We start from the raw sequence: 21,530 nt of genomic DNA on the forward strand, positions 1-21,530 counted from the left end.
AATCCTTGAGACCAACATCAACATCTCTCCTAATCAACACAAAAGCCGAAGTCACTAACCTCCTCCCTCCCTGTGTTCCAGTCCTACCAAATTTGTTAAGCAAAGTTGTGTAATGCTACTTCCCTCCCCTCACAAAGGAGCTAAGAGAATTAGCCCTCAAATCCTCCCAGATTTCAACTGTATTTTGAAGAAAACAAAGAAGGGCCTTTAGTGAACTTCATCCTAAATTTCATATGACAGACGAAGGTAAAGAGTACCCAGCAGTTTTCCATGAGTCACTAAAGAAGCCCTGAAAGGTGCACCCCAATATAGTGCCCAGATACACCAAAATTTTGAGAACCTTGGCGGAAGGGTGAACAGCAAGGCGTGGATATTCAATCATATGGCAATACAAGAGCTGCTGTTGCCAAACCAGCAAGACTGTGAAATGCAGCTACAAGCTGAGAAAGGTCAGAGATTTCAATTCCTTTTGCAATAGTAAGACCTGCAAAATTAAATTATTTAGATCCAAAATAAAATATTACATTGTGTTTCATACTCAAAGTATAAACAGACTATTGAGCAACAAAGAACTGTTTATTTTTTAATGTTGTTTTCCTTTTCATACAATGAAATAGGAATATAATAGTTATAGGAAATTTTAATCTAATTTAAGTCTTTTCCAAAAATACATTGCTAGAACATTTTGGGATGACAGCTTGTAAGAAATAGAGCCAAAACAGCTCTTTTGAAGCCACTGTTTCTTATGTATGAGAGAGAGTTGTGGATGCACCCACCACAGTTTCCAAACACATTTTGCTTTCAGAGAATCAAGGCAGGCAAAATGCCTCTGGACACATTAGAAGACTACCTCAATGTAAGTGGCAAACTGGCAAAGAAGTAGTACCTTCCACTCTTCTCTTACCAAGTTTCAACCTCAACCTTTGGGACTTTCTGCTGGCCTCCATAGTATCAGATACAAAATCCTCCTTAAAGAATTAGCATTAAAACTAAATTAAGTTTTTCAAATATTTCTTTCGCCACAAATTAATAAATTCTAATTTAGATCAACTGAGGCGGTTGGTAGATTCATAACAAGAAAATTGTTTCAGTTAAGAAAAATGGGAAGTTCCAAAAACATCTAATGATTTCAATGCTTTTTGAAACATCAATTTTTTCATTTTAGAACAACATTCAATTTCAACAGAACTTAAGCTTTTTATCAGCAAGTAAGTTCTTTCACCCTAACTTATACTCCCCCCCTAGTTAAGAGTGCCGCCTTTAGGAATTAGTATACTTTCATAATGTATTTTCCTATTCTCTCAAAGAATAGAAAATTAATTAATAACACTTAACAAAGATGCTGTGAACTGAGCACATATACTGTATAAGAAGTATACATACCCATTGTGCCACCCAGAGCCATGGCTATAGACATCTATGCAAGTACTTCTGGTGAGGATTTCAGTGCTCCTACTGCTGCTTGCTCCTAAATCTGACACCCCAATCGTACCAAGGGCATTCACAAATCCAGAAGTGTTCTGACTAGACAACTCCTGCACAGCACACAACTGAGCCGAAATACATCATCTGAAAAACAAAGAAAAAATGAACATGTAGCATTGCTGTACTTCAAGCTTTACTATTTGTAAAAGAGTATAAAGGCATTGAAAGGCTTAAAATCTCCAGGACTGAGAACAAATAATTTGTCTTTAAAGATGAGAAAGATTTCTTCTTTATTAATGCAAGTGAATATCCATTTCTGCTAAGACTTCTGCACATTCCTCCCTTCACATTTTCTGGTTTCTGTATTTCTTTATATGACACCAATCCACCAAGCAACCATGAAACTAATTAGCATCCCAGCAACTCAGTTCCAGGATCCACTGACATATATTTGAGTACATGTTTTAAATTATCATCAACACTGACGTATTGTTTTCTAATATTAGTATACAATGCCTCATTTACTGCCTTATTCTTTATTGTTTTTAGCCTTATTTCTTAATACTCTGTCCCAAGAAGAAAATACTTATCACCTTAGTTCAAGTGGAAAGATATTACACCTTTGCTAGATTTGCCCTGCTCTTGACAAATTTAAAACTCTTTTAGCCTTTAGATTCTTTATGAGTAAAAGTAGTATATTTTATCAAGCTAAATACAAAGTTCTGATTCTCTCATATTTTGATTTTAGATGTTTTGATATAAAAAATGCCCTGAAATTCCTACATGACCTCATTTAGTAAACATGTGGTCTTCCTTCTGATATTTAAAGAGCACATGTTGACTTAATTTTAAATGATAAATTGTCTTTTAACCTACATCACTGAATGAGTTGAAAGTATGATACAAAATAATATAGTCAGAAAAATCCATGATACTCAAGTCATAACTAACAGACAAATATTGCCATTCGACAACATTCTTGTAACATTCGGAAAGGCCAAAGATGATCTGTTCGCTGATATCTTTGAGAAATATTTATGGGCTTTTCAGAAGTTTAAGTCCAAAGACTTAAGTCTGACAAAAAGGAAACTGTCATATAAGGATATTAACAATGCTGAGATAGAGCAAGTTTATAGATAACTGTTGTCCTGGTTTGGACTAGGACAGAACCAATTGTCCTTTCAGTAATTTTATTTTCCTCTCAGTTAAGTTTCTTCTAAGTAACTGCACTTTCTGAACTTGACTGCATGCTTTTTAGACAGTGTCCACTTCTAGAATTGATAACACTTGAAGTTTATAGTTATTATTAAGGATTTGGTAGGTATGGTATGCAAAAAGACTCTTGCTTATACTTATTCTTATAGAAACCAAGGTCACTGCTGAATCTCTTATGTTTCACAAGTGAAAGGGTACAAAAGGTTCATACTTGCAGGGAGGAGCAGACAGGATGGGTAACCCAAAACTGACCAAAGTATTCCATCCCATACATGTCATTCTCTGTTTCAAGCTGAGGGATCACAAGGGTCATGTTCTCTTCTATGGCCATCATCCAAAGAGGAGTCTGTTCTTCTGCTTTCAATGCCAATCCATGTGTTCCCAAATCCAGTTCCTGTCTGCTGCTGGATGCAGTCTGGGACTTCCCAGTGCCTGCCCTGCAGCATCAGTGGTGACATGACCATCATCAGAAGAGCCTGATACTTGTTTTGTATATATATTTCCATTATTAATTATTTCCAATAACTTATTTCATTGTTATTGTTTATTAAAACTGTTTTAGCTTTCCAACCTGTAAGTGTATCACCCTTTTCTCTTCCATTTGCCCCTCTGGGGAAGGAAAGGGTTAACAGAGAGCATCTGTGATCTTCTTAACAGCCAGCCCAGCCTTAAACACAGAAAACTGTAGCCCTGAGGAGATTTGGGGTTAAACAGAATAGCTGTATGACTGTATTGATGTGGCTTGTACTATGGCTTGTAGAAAAGATGCAACATAACAAGAAGCAAGATGCAACATAACAAGCTTCCCAGAACACATCTCAAGTACTCATTTGTAAGAAAACTGGAAAAAAAATATTGGCCTCAGTGATTTTACACCTTATCTTTAAGAAGCAGCAATGCAACATATAATTTTGATCTAATGTTTATCTAATTATTAACCTGGTCCTTACAATGAATCAGGTCAAAATCTAAGTATAAGAATTAGAGTCTCCTTTATTTGTATGCAGAATATAAACTGAAAATATCTGCTACTGCTTCCAGTTCAGTCTTTGAGGCATTTATTACTTTGAAGATTTTATTGATCCATTCCTTCTGTGTATTATAGCACAGAGGGAAATGTTTTAGTTTATTCTTTTAATACACATATGAACTATTCTAGTATAGTAATACAATATCATTTTAAAGAATGAGATTCCAATATAAAACTGTGAAACAAACATTTGGAAAATAAGCTTTGTTACTATGTATATTGACTGCCATGTGACCTTCTGATAAGTTCCAGGACACCAATCAGATTTCTCTCCAGTGATGGTATTGTTTAAAAAAAACCCTTTAAAGAATTAATGAAATCTGACACCTCATTTCTTCCAGATTTAGTGCTGAACACTTTTCTAGGATGTAGGAAGCCTTAAGGGCAGGTAAAGGAACCAGTTCAGGTCTGATTACTATCAGACTGTTTTCTTCCCCAAATACTTCCTTTCTCTGTCTTTAGTAAAGATATTGCCAATTAGATTCTACCTCTAATAAGAAATAGCTCAGTTTTAATAAGTTTTGAACACATGCATCTGGAGGTAGATTTAAAAATATCAAATAAAGGTAAATATGGACTCCTGATGTACTTACACTCTAAACTACCTACAGATTGGTACTTCTGCAAATGAATTAAGTTCTTTGTTGAATGTGTTGCTGCTTTGTAACTGACTGAATATTATGAAACTGGAAATGCAAAGCTGTTTTCTCTTGAATGAAACATAGCACAAAGGAATATGCTCATATAAGGACAGTAGAAAACAAAAAGGCTATAAAATGTTTCCCTGGCCCTGGGGATAACAGATTCCATGATCTAATGAAGAAGGATGGCAAATATTTGCCCATATAAGTGAATAGTTTTCCTGGAGAGCCTGATTCTGCACATACCCCTTGTTCTTCACTGCTTGTAGCATTAATATTTCAGGCAGAATCAGACTCTTTGCTTGCTCATATGACTAGCTTTGCTAGCCAAGACCACTGTCCTAGTTTTGGATTACTTTACTATTGAACAGAAAAAAACTTAACATTGAGTAACCTCTTCAATGTTATGTCCAATGGCACAGAAAGGTACCATGTCCTCCTATAAGCACTGCTTTAGGGAGAAGGCAGAGATAATCATATTCTGGAGTAGGTCACTTGAACATATCCAGCATTCTCTGTAATTAAGAAATCACCTGTTCAGAAATATAACTTTTTACCTACAAGAATTCGCAAGTAGAAGCTCCCATGAGTATGCTTTCTCTGTGCATCCCTTTATGTTAAAACTGGTGTCACTGTCATTTTGTATTCTGCAGCTTATTCCAGTTGCAAATTCAGTTCTCATATGGTGTCAGACTTTACCTCGTTTTCCTTTTAGTATAAGCACTTTCAATTTTATTAACTGTTTGTGCTCTTTTATAATGGATTCCTTATTCTCTCTCAAAGTCGGGCTTTCCTTATCCACCTTCTTTCCTAAACTTCTAGCATGGCTATGGTACTATATATAGTATGTTTGCTTAGTTTTTTCATTTTCTACTTAGAAGGGAATTTATGTTGACTGTTTATGCTATTTTTTTTAAAATTAATTTTATCAAATTCTTTCTTTCCTATCAACACAGACTTTGTCTGTATATGTGGTTTTGGGGAGCATTTTAGAAAAATGTTAGCATGAAGTTTCTTGTCTTTAATCACTGAAAAATTTGAGTTGTGATTCTAGTGTCTCTTTTCCACCTCATCACATCACTGGTTGACCACAGATTACTACTCAGAACTCAGACTGGCTAGATAGTTTATGAGATCTGCTACATCCGCAAGTTACTATGATGCCCTAATCAGCATGACAAACCCACTGATTGAAACAACTGATAAACAAATGCCCCAGCACAGTGTCCTGCACCTGGGTCAGGGCAGCCCCTGGTATCAATGCAGGTTGAGAGCAGCCCTGCAGAGAAGGACTTAGGGTAGTGGTGGATGAAAAGCTGGACATGAGCCGGCAATGTGCACTTGCAGTGCAGAAGGCCAACCATATCCTGTGCTGCATCAAAAGCAGCATGGCCAGCAGGGCCTCGAGGGAGGTGATTCTGCCCCTCTACTCCACTCTGGTGAGACCCCAACTGGAGTACTGCATTCAGCTCTCAGGCCCTCAGCACAGGAAAGACATGGACCTGTTAGAGCAGGTCCAGAGGAGGGCCACAAAAATAATCAGAGGGTTGGAACACCTCTCCTGTGAGGAAAGGCTGAGAGAGTACTCAATCTCATGAACCAAAAGTTCATAATTATCTTTCACCTCTTTCACAGAACTGGTGAGCATAAAATTTTCAGGGGCTATCCTAACAGTTTAATACTTTAAAAGAATCAGGTTACTGATTTTGACACCCTATTAGTAATATAGCAACCTAACATTAGACAATACTGAATGTCAGAGGTAGGTATGCTATATGGAAAAAATTAGTCAATTTTCCTAGAAAATGCTTTTTCAGAGCAATGGTCTTCAGTAGTGACAACTGATTTCTATTACCAAAACAATTAGACTACTCACAAAAAACTATACACAAGCAGTTGTATTAAAAGAGCAGGTTCTTCTGTCTAAAGTTCTATAAAAATTTAAACTGAAATTAGAACACGTCTAAAGCCAAACTGAGGTCCACTTGCATTCAGCTTTGCTTAGAATAGAATCCACCTTTCAAATACTTTTTCCATCATAAATGGAAATTTAAAGCTGAAAACATCAGGAAAAGTCTGGTCTGCAAAATGCTCTACTTCAAGAAATTGACAGTTGACTCAGTAAGGATGCTGCTCAGATTGTAAATTCCCACATGCAGCTTTGTACTTCTATATCATGGCAAATACATGTAGTATCTCAATTTGGCAAAGTAACCTAGCTACTTGTGTATCAATGATTTTTGGAAAATTTAACCTAGTAGTTTCATCAGCTGAAGAAACATTCTCCTTTTTTGGAAACATCTTCCTTTTTGGATAAGACCCTGCAGAAAGAAGCTGGTCTTATGCAGATGAAAAAGCAAAGGATATAGACACACATACCTGAAGTGACAAAGTTCTCATCACATCTTCTCACTATTCCCATTAATTCCGTTAAACATTTTCATCTCTGGTCATCTTATCACTCACAGAAATATGTATATTTACTGTAGAGAATGTGTATAAACAAAGCCAATGCTTATATTGGCATTCCTATATTTACAAGCAATGATCATTATACAATCCTTTGGTTGCCAGTAAAATCTCTGTGCATGAATATGCATCATGGATTTAAGTAAAAATGAAAATGGCATTGTTTAGTGCCTGGAGTAAAAGTTTTGAGGCAGGAACTCAAATTCTAATCTCATTTGTAATTCACTTTGGATAAATCATTAACCTTGTTTTGACTTCCTAATGAAATTGAACTCAAATCTGTCATAATGAAACATATAAGAGAAGAAAGCAGCAGACAGTACACTCAGCAACAATAAATACCATCTTCTGGTATGAGTGGCAAATGGAGGCCAGGTGTGACTCCCTGGGTAGTGTGATAACCACTATTCCAAGCAAGAACAAATCTGGTTACCATTTGAGTAAAAGAAGGATTACGAGAAACAAGCTTCAGTCTTAATACCTGCCAAACCTATAAAGAAAAAAGTACGCACTCTGAAGAATAAAAAAAGCACTTTTCTTTATTAATCATAAAATAAAAGCAGGCGTTGAACCCAAATCCTACTTCCACTGAAGTTTTCTCAGTGACACCCATGGCAGCAGAAGGCATTTCCTGCACATTCTTTTACATGCATAACTTTTATACCTTGTGTTTGCCAGAAAACTAATTTTGGAATAATAGAATCTTTGTCAACCTGTGGATGAAGTGGGGACCCCAGGATCTGGCAGATGCATATGGGACTGCCAAACTAAATTTCTTAAATAAAAAAAAAAACATTTCACTTGGGCAAATATGGAGAAATAATTCATCAAAAACCCCAACATTAAATATGTCAAATTCCCCAGTGACTTCTCACAACCTTTACTGCTCTAGTAGGAATAGACCACAGTGTAGCATCTGAACATTGTTAAAAGATGCAGACCACACAGAGTTCAACAATACTTCCTTGGAAGAAAATATTATTGCTCCCAGTACTAGTCTCTTTGACCATATGTGTTGGTGGTTTAAGGAAATGTTTTTCCCTCTTTAGGAAAAGACTAGATCATTTCATTATTCTAAGATAATATGATATTTTACTTGGAGACATATTTTGTCATCACTTGCACAACGTTTTGTTAAATATACCCAAGTAAGCTCTGAGCTAATCAGCATACAGTATGAAATTCTCCAATGTAGAAAGATATCACAATCTTGCTCTTGGAGATCACAGGAGTTTAATTTTCAGTTGGATTATCATTTTAGGAAGTTGTTAATAAAAACTTTAAAACTTATATACAAATTTCCCAACATTAATCAACAAAAATAGGTCTTCAAACAAGGATGACACTTTGGACAAAACATTTTAAGTCAGTGACCCTGGGAGGAGGCAGTAAGGAAGGTCTTTCAGATGCTGTACAAAGCTTGGTTATGGAATGGTTCACTAAGTGAAACAGACTTCCTTCTCTTTTTCTTCCTTTAAAATCAACTTTCTGTACCACCAAAATTGCTTTCCTTGAACTAATAGATATTTCTACTGTTACTTAGTTACCTTGAACAGGAGCTTCAACGGTAGTGAAGCCTTGAAAAGGGGTGCTATATGTATCCTTTTCTATTATCATTTAGATTAAAAATAATGACAGTGGAAAAAGAACAAAGGCAGTTAATGCAAAGAGCATAACAATCTTGTTTATAAGGAAAATATTCAACATAATCAAAACCTTGCTATATGATTCATTTTCCATTTCATACATATATTACAACACAGATAATGACATCTGGAGTTATGCAGTACATACAGGCCCTGATCCAAAAGCTTTTGAGAACAGTATGTTAATTTCAATTGGCCCTGGATTAGGTCCCTAACCTATACCATATTGGCTCTTTATTTCATACATAATTAATATCAGAAGAAGTTTCTTGGTAACAAAAGGTATACAATGATTCACCAAGGATCCTGAAAAGTTGAATTTTTAGCCTTTCAATTGGAAAGCAATATGATATCTTAGCAACCCTGACTTACCACTGCCTGCTGCTTTTCAATGTTAACCCACACTACCTTTCAGGAGCTCATTTTATTTTTACATAATTATTCCTAGCATGGCTCATCATTTAAATGCCAAACTGACAGCAAGAAATATAGATAAATTAATTCCCTCGTACCTTTTATATAAATTCCAGCTGTGGTCATCTTTTTCCTAGACTGTAAGAGTATGGCTCTTCCCATTCTTGTGCTTTTATTTTTTTTTTTAAATAGCAAGAGGCGCTGTTCTTGGGAAAGGTTATTGAAATAACTCTTTACCCTTCCCTGTTGCAGAACAAAACAATCATTATGATGGATTCCTATTGTATCTTGCCTTTCATTATATTATGGACTGACCCTTCAGGCAAAGTTCTGTCATGGTTACTCATTTGTCCTTCTGAAATTAGTTGGATTACTTACATGAGTAAATAGAATGGGATTTACCTTATGCTGATTACAATAACCCTTGGTCTGTGAAATAGCACTGACCATTGAATTCAGTCAGTTGTAAAAACTCTGTGTTCTTACTGCACCAAATTTGGCCTGATATATTTCAGATGTAATACACTTGACACTGGAGGGGGGAAAAAAAACAAACAAACAACAAACCCTCAAAAAACACAAACAAAAGAAGCCCAGAAAACTAACATTAAACAAGAAAACCTACCTAAATCCTAGACTACATTCCTTAAAAACTGAACATGAATATGCTTCTCTTTACAAACACTTTCTTAGCTAAATAGCAATTCCAGTCTGCCAATATTTAAACATTTAGCATGACTGTACTTTGGTTTAATGCTACCTGCAGGCAAATATGGATGCCTGTCAGTCTTCAACTCACTGTGACTACAGAAATTAAGCCTTCCTCTTTAGTACATCCAAAATAAACTTAACTGATAAAGAATCAGTCTATCTCAAGAAACATCTTGTATACAGAAAATTGCAGCCAACATACAAGTAATATCCGTTTTCACAGATCTTAAGTCTACCTCCTGATTTAACTGTATATCTAGTTCCTTTTCTCCTCCTAGAATAAGGGGCCAAAGGATGTAGGAAAGTATGAGGGCTACTGCTATTACAACAGAGCCTACACAAGATATAGCCTAATGATGTCATATCAGGGTTGAAATACCTTTCATATTCTGAGGCTAAACCCCTGCTTGTTTTAATAGAAAAACACTGTATCTTTATAAGCAACAATGCACTACCTCTCCTGACCTTGGCACAAAGACGTAGCAAGTGTCAAACCATTTGCCCTTTGAAGTACTTGCTCTACTTGAAGTCCTTTTGAGTATCACACATAGCTCACCTATTCCTACTTGTCAGCACCTTTGTTCGATACATACTGATTTGAGTTCATAAATTATCTGGCACTTGAAGTCATATCACTTAAGGCACACTTCAGTAGCTCAGGTGATGGGCCAGTTCTCAGTAACAGATTCTTTAAAAACACAAGTTTGAAGTACAACAGTAATTTTACAGTATCAAAATATTTATAAATCTTTTTGCCCCATATTTTAGTGCTTCAAACATGCAAGAAATTCCCTTCACCATATTACCATGTAGACATTGTATGATAATGTTTCCTTGGAATGACTAAACCCACTAACAAAATCACTGCTTTCATACAACACATTTTATATGATTTAATCAAAAATGTTTAAGTGGTGTTGAAACTCACCTTCATTACCAAAATTCCTTTAATGACATGATCAATAGCCCCATAATCTAAATCATCCTTTTGTTCAAAGTGAAAATATTCTTTCTCAGGAGAAACAGCTTTAATAATTTCAAGATGTTATTGGAATAAAGGCTACTGGCTTGAGTAGCCATTCTTCTTGGCAAGTCCTTGTAACCAGTGTTCACCACACCCTGATGAGAGAAAAAAATAAACAGTTGTCAAAGCTTTCATATATTGGAAGCTTTTCACATACTCTCCACAGATCTGATGCCTGTTTTATACATGCTGGTAAATCAAATTTGCATATTACTGCAGACATGAGTTAAAGTTGTTTTGTGGGTTGGGTTTTTTGGGGGGTTTTTTTGTTTGTTTTGGTTTTTTTTTTTTTAAGCAAGTTAAGGATTCTTTTTAGAACTAATAGCTTACTCTGATGCATGACCAAAGAAAGTCAGCAATTTTGTCAGGAAGCCAGAAACTAAATGAGCTGGGAGGCCAGTCAGGGAACGGGTTACAAAACCATATGGTGCTTATTTTTGAGAATAAGAAATCAACGACTTCAAATTTGAAAACACCTCATGAATGTCTGATAAAAATCGCATTGCAAAATATGTTTCAGAGATTAATTGCACTCCAGTCAATCCCAAGGAAGAAGACAGAGATACCTTCAAAACTTAAATTCTTTGCAAGTACATCTGGATTAAGATCATGTTTCTTTAACATCCCTTCATTGTATTTTGAATGCCATGCTCTGAAAACAACTTACGTTGAATTCTGATCTTGAACACTGTACCCTAAATTATTGTTTGTTTCTTTCATTACATCATTCCAGGATAGCCATCTGGACATTGCAGTTGCCAGTTCATCCCATATGCAGCCACACGTTAGCTTCAATACACATCCTGGAGTAAGTCATCACATGATAGTCAAGTATGGTAGCCACAGAAGAAGTCAATACAAGGTAGAATTGAAATACTTCTTTTAGCTGGACTGTCCTTTTCACCTAGCTTTCCAGAACAGGCCAATGCATGTATCTACTACCTGGAGGACAGTGAAGGCTGCAAGTATTCTGTTATTGCTTTATAGTCCATTTCCAAAGTTGGTTTCTGATGAGACTTTTCTTCGTCATGTGAATTCCCACATACTAATATGACAACATTTTTAGTTGCTTCAAATAATGGGTCTTTACAAAGGAAAACAAATGACAGTACTAGAAAGAGGGGAAAAATGCAGCATTATAGTTATTACTGAAGAGAGTAAGGTAGAAAATAGCAGGTGCATAGAGGGTTTTTCTCATGCACGATAGTATTTGAAGTGTTTTCACACTACAGGACTCTCAACTTCAATAAGTAAGCTGGCCATTTAAATTAATAGATTGAACAATCCTTTGAGCCCCACAGCCTTCTGTGTGCCTGAAGCCCATCACCACACCAATGTAAACATGGTGCAACATGGGACATGCAGTCTGGGTAGCACGTGTGGTGCTACCACGTGTACTGACAACATGTCATACAATCTGACCCAGAACAAAATACTTGAAAATAGTTCAATAACAGGAGTATTTAAATTTGCAAGATCTACATAAAATCTAAGTATTTAAACTCGAATTTTCAACAGAAAATTAGCAGAAATATTTCTTTCCTCCCAGAGACACAGACATAACAGGACTTTTCCCATTAAGAGAAGATGATGATAACAAATTTCTTCTCAGCTCTGCTAAACGTCAAGTTGGGAGTTATGCCAACTTGTCTATCTTTAATCAGGCCCCAACATTACAAATTTAAAATACTTTGACAACCAATTTAGCACAAAGCTAGAGATGCAAAAAAAAAAAAAGAAAAAATCAAGAGACAAAGCTAGGCCCTCCTAGAAGTACATCAGTGTAGGTGAGTCTATGAACACTTGATATCATCAGTTTTATGATGTTTGTCATTCTTCAGGTTTTAACTGCTAGAACAAGATTATTACATAAAAGTAATCTTCCATTCAAAAAGAACACCCTTGTAACTAAAGAAATAAGTTGGAAATGTGACACCTGAAGAGCTAATGAAAGAAAATTTAAGATTAATTGCATCTTCACACATTTTGAATATCACCATTTAGGACTATGCTGTTCTAAAAAAAAAAGGCAACTGGTAAAACTTGAACTGTTTAGACTATACTCTAACATATGCTTTGGCAGCAGACAAATAATTGCACTTTTATATCATCTTGACCACAGTCAGAAAAACCTGACAGGCGTATAGCTACCTCCTCCACAAGGAAGAAGAGAAGAGTTTTAGTGGTTGGAGACTCCTTCCTAAAGGGATCTGAGGGCCCAATATGCAGAGCTGACCCCCATCACAGGGAGGTCTGCAGCCTGCCTGGAGCCCGAATCAGGGATATCACCAGGCAACTCCCCAACCTGGTGAAGGCCACAGACTACTACCCCCTGCTGATCTTCCAGACAGGTGGGGAAGAAGCTGCATCCCGTAGTCTGAGGGGGATGAAGAAAGACTACAAGGCCCTAGGACGGTTGGTGAAAGAGTCTGGGGCACAAGTTGTTTTCTCCTCCCTCCTTCCATTTTCAGGTGATGACGTGGGATGGAATAGTAGGATTCTCTCTATTAATGCCTGGCTACGAGACTGGTGCTACAGGCAGGGCTTTGGGTTCTTTGATAATGGCTGGTTTTATAAGACAACAGGCGTGACGGTAATACATGGAAAGGTTTATGTCGTAGGGGCAAAAGGGTTCTGGGACAGGAATTAGCAGGGCTCATTCGGAGAGCTTTTAAACTAGATTCGAAGGGGGATGGGGTGGTAGCTGGGCTTGCACCACTGGGGCAATGCTCTAGTGTTGAGGTAGACCAGGAGGCCCCCCATCCCCCTGGGGTGAAATCAGGGGGTGAATCTGGGATGAAATCGGTGTGCCCAGCTCGCTCCCTGAAATGCCTGTACACCAATGCACGCAGCATGGGGAATAAGCAGGAGGAGTTAGAAATCCGTGTTCGGTCGGGGGGCTATGATCTAGTGGCAATTACAGAGACTTGGTGGGACGCCTCGCATGACTGGAATGTGGTCATGGATGGCTATGTCCTGTTCAGGAAAGACAGGCCACTAAGGAGAGGTGGTGGAGTTGCTCTTTATGTGAGTGAGCAGCTAGAATGTATTGAGTTCTGTCCAGAGGCGGATCAGGAGCGAGTTGAGAGTTTGTGGGTGCGAATTAAGGGGCAGGCTGGCAGGGGTGATACTGTTGTGGGTGTCTATTACAGGCCACCGGATCAGGATGAGGACGGTGATGAGGCCTTCTACAGGCAGCTGAGAGCAGTCTCTCAATTACAGGGCCTGGTGGTTGTGGGGGATTTCAACTACCCTGATATTTGCTGGGAGGCCTACTCAGCCAGCCATCCTCAGTCCAGGAGGTTCCTCCAGTGCATTGATGATAACTTTCTGATGCAAACGGTGGATGAGCCAACTAGGAGAGGAGCGCTGCTGGATCTGATCCTCACTAACAAGGAGGGTCTGGTGGAAGAGGTGAAGGTTGAGGGCAGCCTTGGTTGTAGCGACCATGAGATGGTAGAGTTCAGGATCTCATGTGGCAGGAACAGAATAGCTAGCAGAATCGCAACCCTGAACTTCAGGAGGGCCAACTTTGGCCTTTTCAGGCAATTGCTAGGGGAAATCCCATGGGACAGGGTACTAGAAGGTAAGGGGGCCCAAGATAGTTGGTTAGCGTTCAAGGACTGCTTCTTCCGAGCTCAAGATCAGAGCATCCCAACAGGTAGGAAGTCAAGGAAGGGTACCAGGAGACCTGCATGGTTGAACAGGGAACTGCTGGGCAAACTCAAGTGGAAGAAGAAGGTGTACAGATCGTGGAAGGAAGGGCTGGCCACTTGGGAGGAATATAAGTCTGTTGTCAGAGGATGTAGGGAGGCAACTAGGAAAGCTAAGGCCTCCTTGGAATTAAACATTGCAAGAGAGGTCAATGACAACAGAAAGGGCTTCTTCAAATACATTGCAGGTAAAGCCAACACTAGAGGCAATGTAGGCCCACTGATGAATGAGGTGGGGGTCCTGGAGACAGAGGATAAAAAGAAGGCGGAGTTACTGAATGCCTTCTTTGCCTCTGTCTATACTGTTGGAGGCTGTCCTGAGGATCCCTGGACCCCTGCGGCCTCAGAAGAAGTCAGGATAGAGGAGGAATCTGTCTTGGTTGATGAGGGCTGGGTCAGGGACCAATTAAGCAACCTGGATGTCCATAAATCCATGGGCCCTGATGGGATGCACCCGCGGGTGCTGAGGGAGCTGGCGGAAGTCATTGCTAGGCCACTCTCCATCATCTTTGCTAAGTCATGGGCAACAGGAGAGGTGCCTGAGGACTGGAGGAAAGCGAATGTCACTCCAGTCTTCAAAAAGGGCAGGAAGGAGGACCCGGGTAACTATAGACCGGTCAGCCTCACCTCCATCCCCGGAAAGGTGATGGAGCAACTTGTTCTTGGTGCTGTCTCTAGGCACATCAAGGATAGGGGGATCATTAGGGGCAGTCAACATAGCTTCACCAACGGGAAGTCTTGCTCAACCAACTTGATAGCCTTTTATGAGGATGTTACCCGGTGGATAGATGATGGTAAAGCTGTGGATGTGGTCTATCTCGATTTCAGTAAAGCGTTTGACACGGTCTCCCACAGCATCCTCGCAGCTAAACTGAGGAAGTGTGGTCTGGATGATCGGGTAGTGAGGTGGATTGTGAACTGGCTGAAGGAAAGAAGCCAGAGAGTAGTGGTCAGCGGGACAGAGTCCAATTGGAGGTCTGTGTCTAGCGGAGTTCCGCAAGGGTCGGTTCTGGGACCAGTTCTATTCAATATATTCATTAATGACTTGGATGAGGGATTAGAGTGCGCTGTCAGCAAGTTCGCTGATGACACAAAACTGGGAGGAGTGGCTGAGATGCCGGAAGGCTGCGCAGCCATTCAGAGAGACCTGGACAGGCTGGAGAGTTGGGCGGGGAGAAATTTAATGAAATATAACAAGGGCAAGTGTAGAGTCCTGCATCTGGGCAAGAACAACCCCATGTACCAGTACAAGTTGGGGACAGAGCTGTTGGAGAGCAGTGTAGGGGAAAGGGACCTGGGGGTCCTAGTGGACAACAGGATGACCATGAGCCAGCAGTGTGCCCTTGTGGCCAAGAAGGCCAATGGCATCCTGGGGTGTATTAGAAGGGGTGTGGTTAGCAGGTCAAGAGAGGTTCTCCTCCCCCTCTACTCTGCCCTGGTGAGGCCGCATCTGGAGTATTGTGTCCAGTTCTGGGCCCCTCAGTTCAAGAAGGACAGGGAACTGCTAGAGAGAGTCCAGCGCAGAGCCACAAAGATGATTAAGGGGGTGGAACATCTCCCTTATGAGGAGAGGCTGAGGGAGCTGGGTCTCTTTAGCTTAGAGAAGAGGAGACTGAGGGGTGACCGCATTAATGTTTATAAATATGTAAAGGGCAAGTGTCAAGAGGATGGAGCCAGGCTCTTCTCAGTGACATCCCTTGACAGGACAAGGGGCAATGGGTGCAAGCTGGAGCACAGGAGGTTCCACTTAAATTTGAGGAAAAACTTCTTTACTGTAAGGGTGACTGAACACTGGAACAGGCTGCCCAGAGAGGTTGTGGAGTCTCCTTCTCTGGAGACATTCAAAACCCGCCTGGACGCGTTCCTGTGTGATATGGTCTAGGCAATCCTGCCCCGGCAGGGGGATTGGACTAGATGATCTTTCGAGGTCCCTTCCAATCCCTAACATTCTGTGATTCTGTGATTCTGTGATCTTACCATTATACACTTTTCCAGATAACACCTGAACTTAGTCTTCATCTAAAAATAGTAATCCTCTGAATGGTAATCTGTTAAAACCTACCATTCATATTGTAAAATAGTGACACAAAAAACTTTTTTTAATATTGAAATTAAACAAGTCTCTAAACTGATTTTTTTGTTTTCCTATATTTGGAATTAGAAACTCAAAATTCTTCTTAATAAACCTCCAGAAATGAATTTAAGGGCATTTATGGATATTATTGTTAAAAATGATGTTACCATGCCTATAAAAGTCACAATGCATAAAACATTCAAAGACAGAATGGTGTCTGGATAATATTCCAATTTGTGGTTTCATTACTTATGACAGACTCTGCTTTATTACCCCACAACACATTGGTAAGAATTTCATGACAGACTTGCAGTGGCTTCAAGAAAGACAGTCTTTATTACTATAACATCTATTACTTTTCCATTTGTTAGAGCAACACTGACATTATTTGTATTTTCTCTGCACATCAGTTATTTCTAAATGCTGATGCATAATCTACATGCTTGACAAATGTAAAGTTCCACAGGATGAGTCATTTCTACCATACGTATAGCCTCAGCTCCACCATTACTGATCATTCTTTCATTGACTCCATCATACTCTTAGTGATTAGAATTGGGGTTTTCTTCCCCAACTTCATGTTTAAGAAAGCAGATCAAACAAGTTTAAAATTCTTCCTAGAAATAAAGAGGGTAAATGGGGAGATATGTAATACACATGGGTGCTTTCAGAAGTAAATATAAAATATTAATCGCATTGAGTCCAAATTGAAGATTACTAAGCAATCATTAACAAAGAAGAAAATACTCTAAGCCATTGAATAAAAACTAAATAAAACCTAATCCTGAAGCCTTTACTCATTATTACTTTTTACTATGTATCTAGATACACACATATTTCACTAAGCATATTATACAAATAGGGACATGTGTTTAGGCTCTGCAATGTTATAAGCAGTATCTTACCTGGAATAAGAGTTGTACTAATACCAATATCCACTTCTTCACACCGTTTGGCAAATAATACCAGGTTTGCTTCAATATATTCTTGGGACATTTCTCTTGCATAGCCTCCAACACCCTTTCCTGTTTCAGCAGTTATCTCCTTCTAGAGATTCTGCTCCAAAGAATTTAAGCTGTTCCAGTGCTGCAGGCCCAAGCAAAAATAATGGAGATGACAGATATAGGATTGTATTTCTTTTCCATTTTTATAAAAACAATCATTGCTGTGTTAACAGAGGCAAGGCAACAGTAGTTAAACCCTCTCATCATAACTAGATCTGTTAAAAGAAAAAGCACAAGAGTCAGCTTTTAATAAGCACTAAGCAAATCAGGCTGTACCAGCGTGTTTATCAGCTCTACCTCAGCAGCTTCTAAACTTTATTTCAAACAAAAATTTCAAAAATAAACTGATCATTAAAATTAGTTTCATAGACGTGAAAATACTTACCTGGGTGTTTATTTTACTAAAGAAAAACAGAAGTTAGTTTGTCCGAACTAAAAAAAGGCTGGTTTTGCTAAGCAGTCACAGCTCAAAGAGTCTGTGCCTAACACATGTTTAAGCATACAGTTTAATAACTTAATTAAAAAAAACCTACCTGCCTTCTTAAGTAATGAGAGTTGTTGTTCCCTTGGATAAACCACTTACAATAAGTTCTGCAGCAATTAAGTGGCACATTTTCTCTGTTGTATGTTAAAGTATATTATAAGCTATATGGATTACTAAAGAGTTTTTGTAGTGCTTTCATTTTTTGCTGTAGATACTCTGGAAGTTAGTCCATAATTCTATTATATTCATTAATGACAAATGTTTAAAATTGCAGTACTACTCATTGCTGCTACAATATCAAGGTCCCAACTCGATCTCATGCATGCAGAGGAACAGCTGTTCTTGCACAGGTTCCGATTCCCATTTTATTTTGATAGGGGCTAGGTGAACAGTCCCCAGACTTCAATATAGAATTGGGGCCCAATCACATCTACATAACTGTCTGAATAAAATGAAAAAAAAAAAAAAGGCATTTCCTGACTACAAGTAAATAGATTCCCAAAGAATGTGAGAGGAACCACAGAAGTTCAGTTGCTTGGGACAGAAACTTGATTATTCAAATAAAAAGGGACTGTAGGTAATGGATTACGATGGCAGAGGAATGGACTGCATGACATAAGAGTTTTCTATCCAAAATTATTATGATTTGTTTTCCAGTTTTTGAAAGTTTGAATATGAAGCAATTTGACTGGCAGGAATACAGGATCTACAACAGAAGGCTGGATAGAAACCTGTGGAGGAATAACACCACGTACTAGTACAGGATTGGGACTAATGACTGGAAAGCAGCTTTGTAGAAAGCGACCTGGGGTCTTTGTGCACACCACATCAACCATGAACAAGCAATGTGCCCTTGTGGCAAAGAAAGTCACCAGCATCCTGGAAATAAATTGCAGGGTTAACATGTGAGCACACAATTTACACATGAACACCCAATTATTCCATGCATGAGTGCCTAATCACTTCATGTGTGAGCACTGCAGTGGGCATAAATTGCAAGGTTTGGTGGCAGGAGCTATGCAAATGTTTTCCTTTACTATAGCTCTTCTCAGATATGAATTCTGACAGGTATGCCAAAATAGGTATCAGAAGGCAGAATTCAGTCTCAGAATGGAAAAAATACTGATTTAAGATCCTAAAAAAAAACCACAGTGAGTGTCCTTCTGAGGTATGATGTGATTTAAGGTAGTTTTACACTTGAAATAATTGCAATCAGTTCAGCATTTGCCAAAAATAAATGAAAAACCCAAGGCAGAACTAAACCAGACATAATACATTCACCCACAACCTTCAATTGCCTTTAGCTGTACTGCGTTGAGGCAGGTGAGAACAGACAGGAGTCATCCTTGATGTTAGCGTCCTGCCAAGCAGAAGTAGATCTAGTACAATACCCTTTTTGGGACCAAAAGGATCCCAAACCCTGAACAATCTGATCCTGACCCCTTTGGGAAGTCTTAAAAGGTTCCATTCAAGAAAATTCTGCATTCAGAAATGCTCAAATGCAGTTAAATCAACTTTTACATGATGGCTCAAATGTCTAAAGCCAGTACCGTCCAGCAAATCCAAATAAAAGCACAAGAAATCAAACACTATTAGTTACCTCTTAGAAGGATCACGTGGGAGAGCTGAACTGCCTTGTAATACTAGTAGTCTAGCTTTCCAGTGCAAAATTTTACTCTGTAAATATCAGTTGTAGCAACTGTACCTTCATGGGAGAAACTTGTCCTGTTGTCATTATCTGACCAGTAAAATCCCTGCCAAAAGGATTAGATGCCAGCACTACTGATTTGCTCCTATAACATGTAAACAGACAACATTGTAGATAGGTAGTGACACCCTCAGATGAGAAAACATTCAAGTATCCACGACAAAGATACACCATGAAATATCACACTCCCTAGAGTTCAGATGTCTGTGTAAAAATTACAGACACAGAGCCAAAACCTCTTGAGACATATGTAAACAAAATCAATTAGATAATTAATAGAAGCCTCATAACAATAGCATAATGGACATCTTAAAGCAATAAATTTTGAAACAATATATTCAAATGTCATTCCAATTTATACCAGTGGCTTAAAAATTAAAAGTTCGATGGAGGACAAATGCTGCAAAAAGAATGCATACCAAAGGTGGTGACTCATAGCATAAAGTGCTTCTTGCAGCTGCCATATTTGCATTATTTAATTCTGTGGATCAGCTGACATGCCTATATTGACTGTCAGCCCACTTGCACAGAACGTGGACAGTGCACAGAAATGCTTATAGCTATTACAGGAATTTACAGCACAGATTCCCTTATTAAAGTAAAAAGTTGTTAATTATAACTGGAAAATAGGGCAAACCTTTCAATTACCTTCAAAAGGAAGTATGTTTGAACATAAGCTGCATTATAGTTATGTGCTGCTTAAGCATTCATGTACAACTTCTTCCTATAAGCTATTGCTCAGAAATATTTTCAATTTATTGTTCTTTCTTCAGAGAACAGGAGGTTGCCTAGAAAATATTCACTAAAATGCTGTCTTGTGTCAACATTTTGTAGCTATATGGACAACACTAGAATAAAAAATATATCTTTGTTACAGCAGGCTTTTTGGTTTGCAACATCTAATACTTTTGGAGGTTTTTTGTGGGTGTTTTTTGGGGGTTTGTTTTGGTTTTTGGGGAGGTTTTTTTGTGTTTTTTTTTGTTTGGGGTTTGGTTTTGGTTTTTTTTTTTGGTTTGTTCAGGGGTTTTTTGTGGGTTTTTTTTTTTTTACTTGTTGGAGAATTAAGGAAAGAATCACTGATTTCTTCAAAAGTTCTGCAGGTGTGCCATGATATGAAGGGGGGTTGCTGTTAGTTTGGGCTTGTTTTGTTAAAGAAAGATTTTCAGGCCAGTTAACTATGGGTTTGTTAGTGCTTTATAGTATTTGGCCAAAAGGACAAGCAACTCCAAAAGGACAAGCAACTTCAAGATTTTGCTTGGAAAACTGAACAATTGGAAAACTTTTTCCAGCTTTATTGTTTTCTCACTTAAAACCTTTTCCTCCTTTCAAAGTTTAAAATAAAACTAAGCTGCTCATGGAGTTAAATCCTCCTTATCCTAAAAGGGTAACAGATATAAAACCAGGTTAACATCAGTGATCTAAATGGTGAAGCAGAGTGCATCCAGTGCAACTCTCCTGATTCCTTGGATACAGATGGCAGAGAAGTTGGTCCGTTGTCAGTACTACAGGGTAAGATAGGTCATTCTGGGAACTCCTATACCACTCTACCAAAATTAGTATTTTGTAGCTGAGCGATAATTTTTCCTGCTGAAGTTAATGGCAAAATTTCTACTGGCTTCCTTGAAGTGAAATTCCACCCCGTGGAAGGAAATAAAATTATTGCTAATTAGAATTGCTAATACTCAAGTTGAGCCAGGGCAAGACAGTCATTGTACACACATGCTTTCTGTATTAGTCAAAAAAACTGGTTTTCTTCTGTGGGTACCATCTGCTTCATTGTCATAGGCATACAATCCTGAGGTAATTTATCTTAGTCTACAGGCAAATAAAAGGATAAATATTGAAAACATTTTAAGAGAAGCTGGTATTAAAAAAAGAAAAAAAAATCAACATTTAGGGCCCTGTGTTAGAACACTGGAAGGAAATCAGAGAGTTTGACACTAGGTTAATTAGATTTAAATAGCTTCAGAGA

At 38.4% G+C, this 21,530-nt stretch overlaps 1 pseudogene; it reads right to left on the reverse strand.

The window, feature by feature from the left end:
• Positions 1–374: 374 nt before the first annotated feature.
• LOC137668937 (NAD(P) transhydrogenase, mitochondrial-like) overlaps positions 375–21,530 on the reverse strand; it is a 36,178-nt pseudogene continuing 15,022 nt past the window's right edge.

Source organism: Nyctibius grandis, chromosome 11 (assembly GCF_013368605.1).
Source record: "Nyctibius grandis isolate bNycGra1 chromosome 11, bNycGra1.pri, whole genome shotgun sequence".
Lineage (NCBI taxonomy): Eukaryota > Metazoa > Chordata > Aves > Nyctibiiformes > Nyctibiidae > Nyctibius > Nyctibius grandis.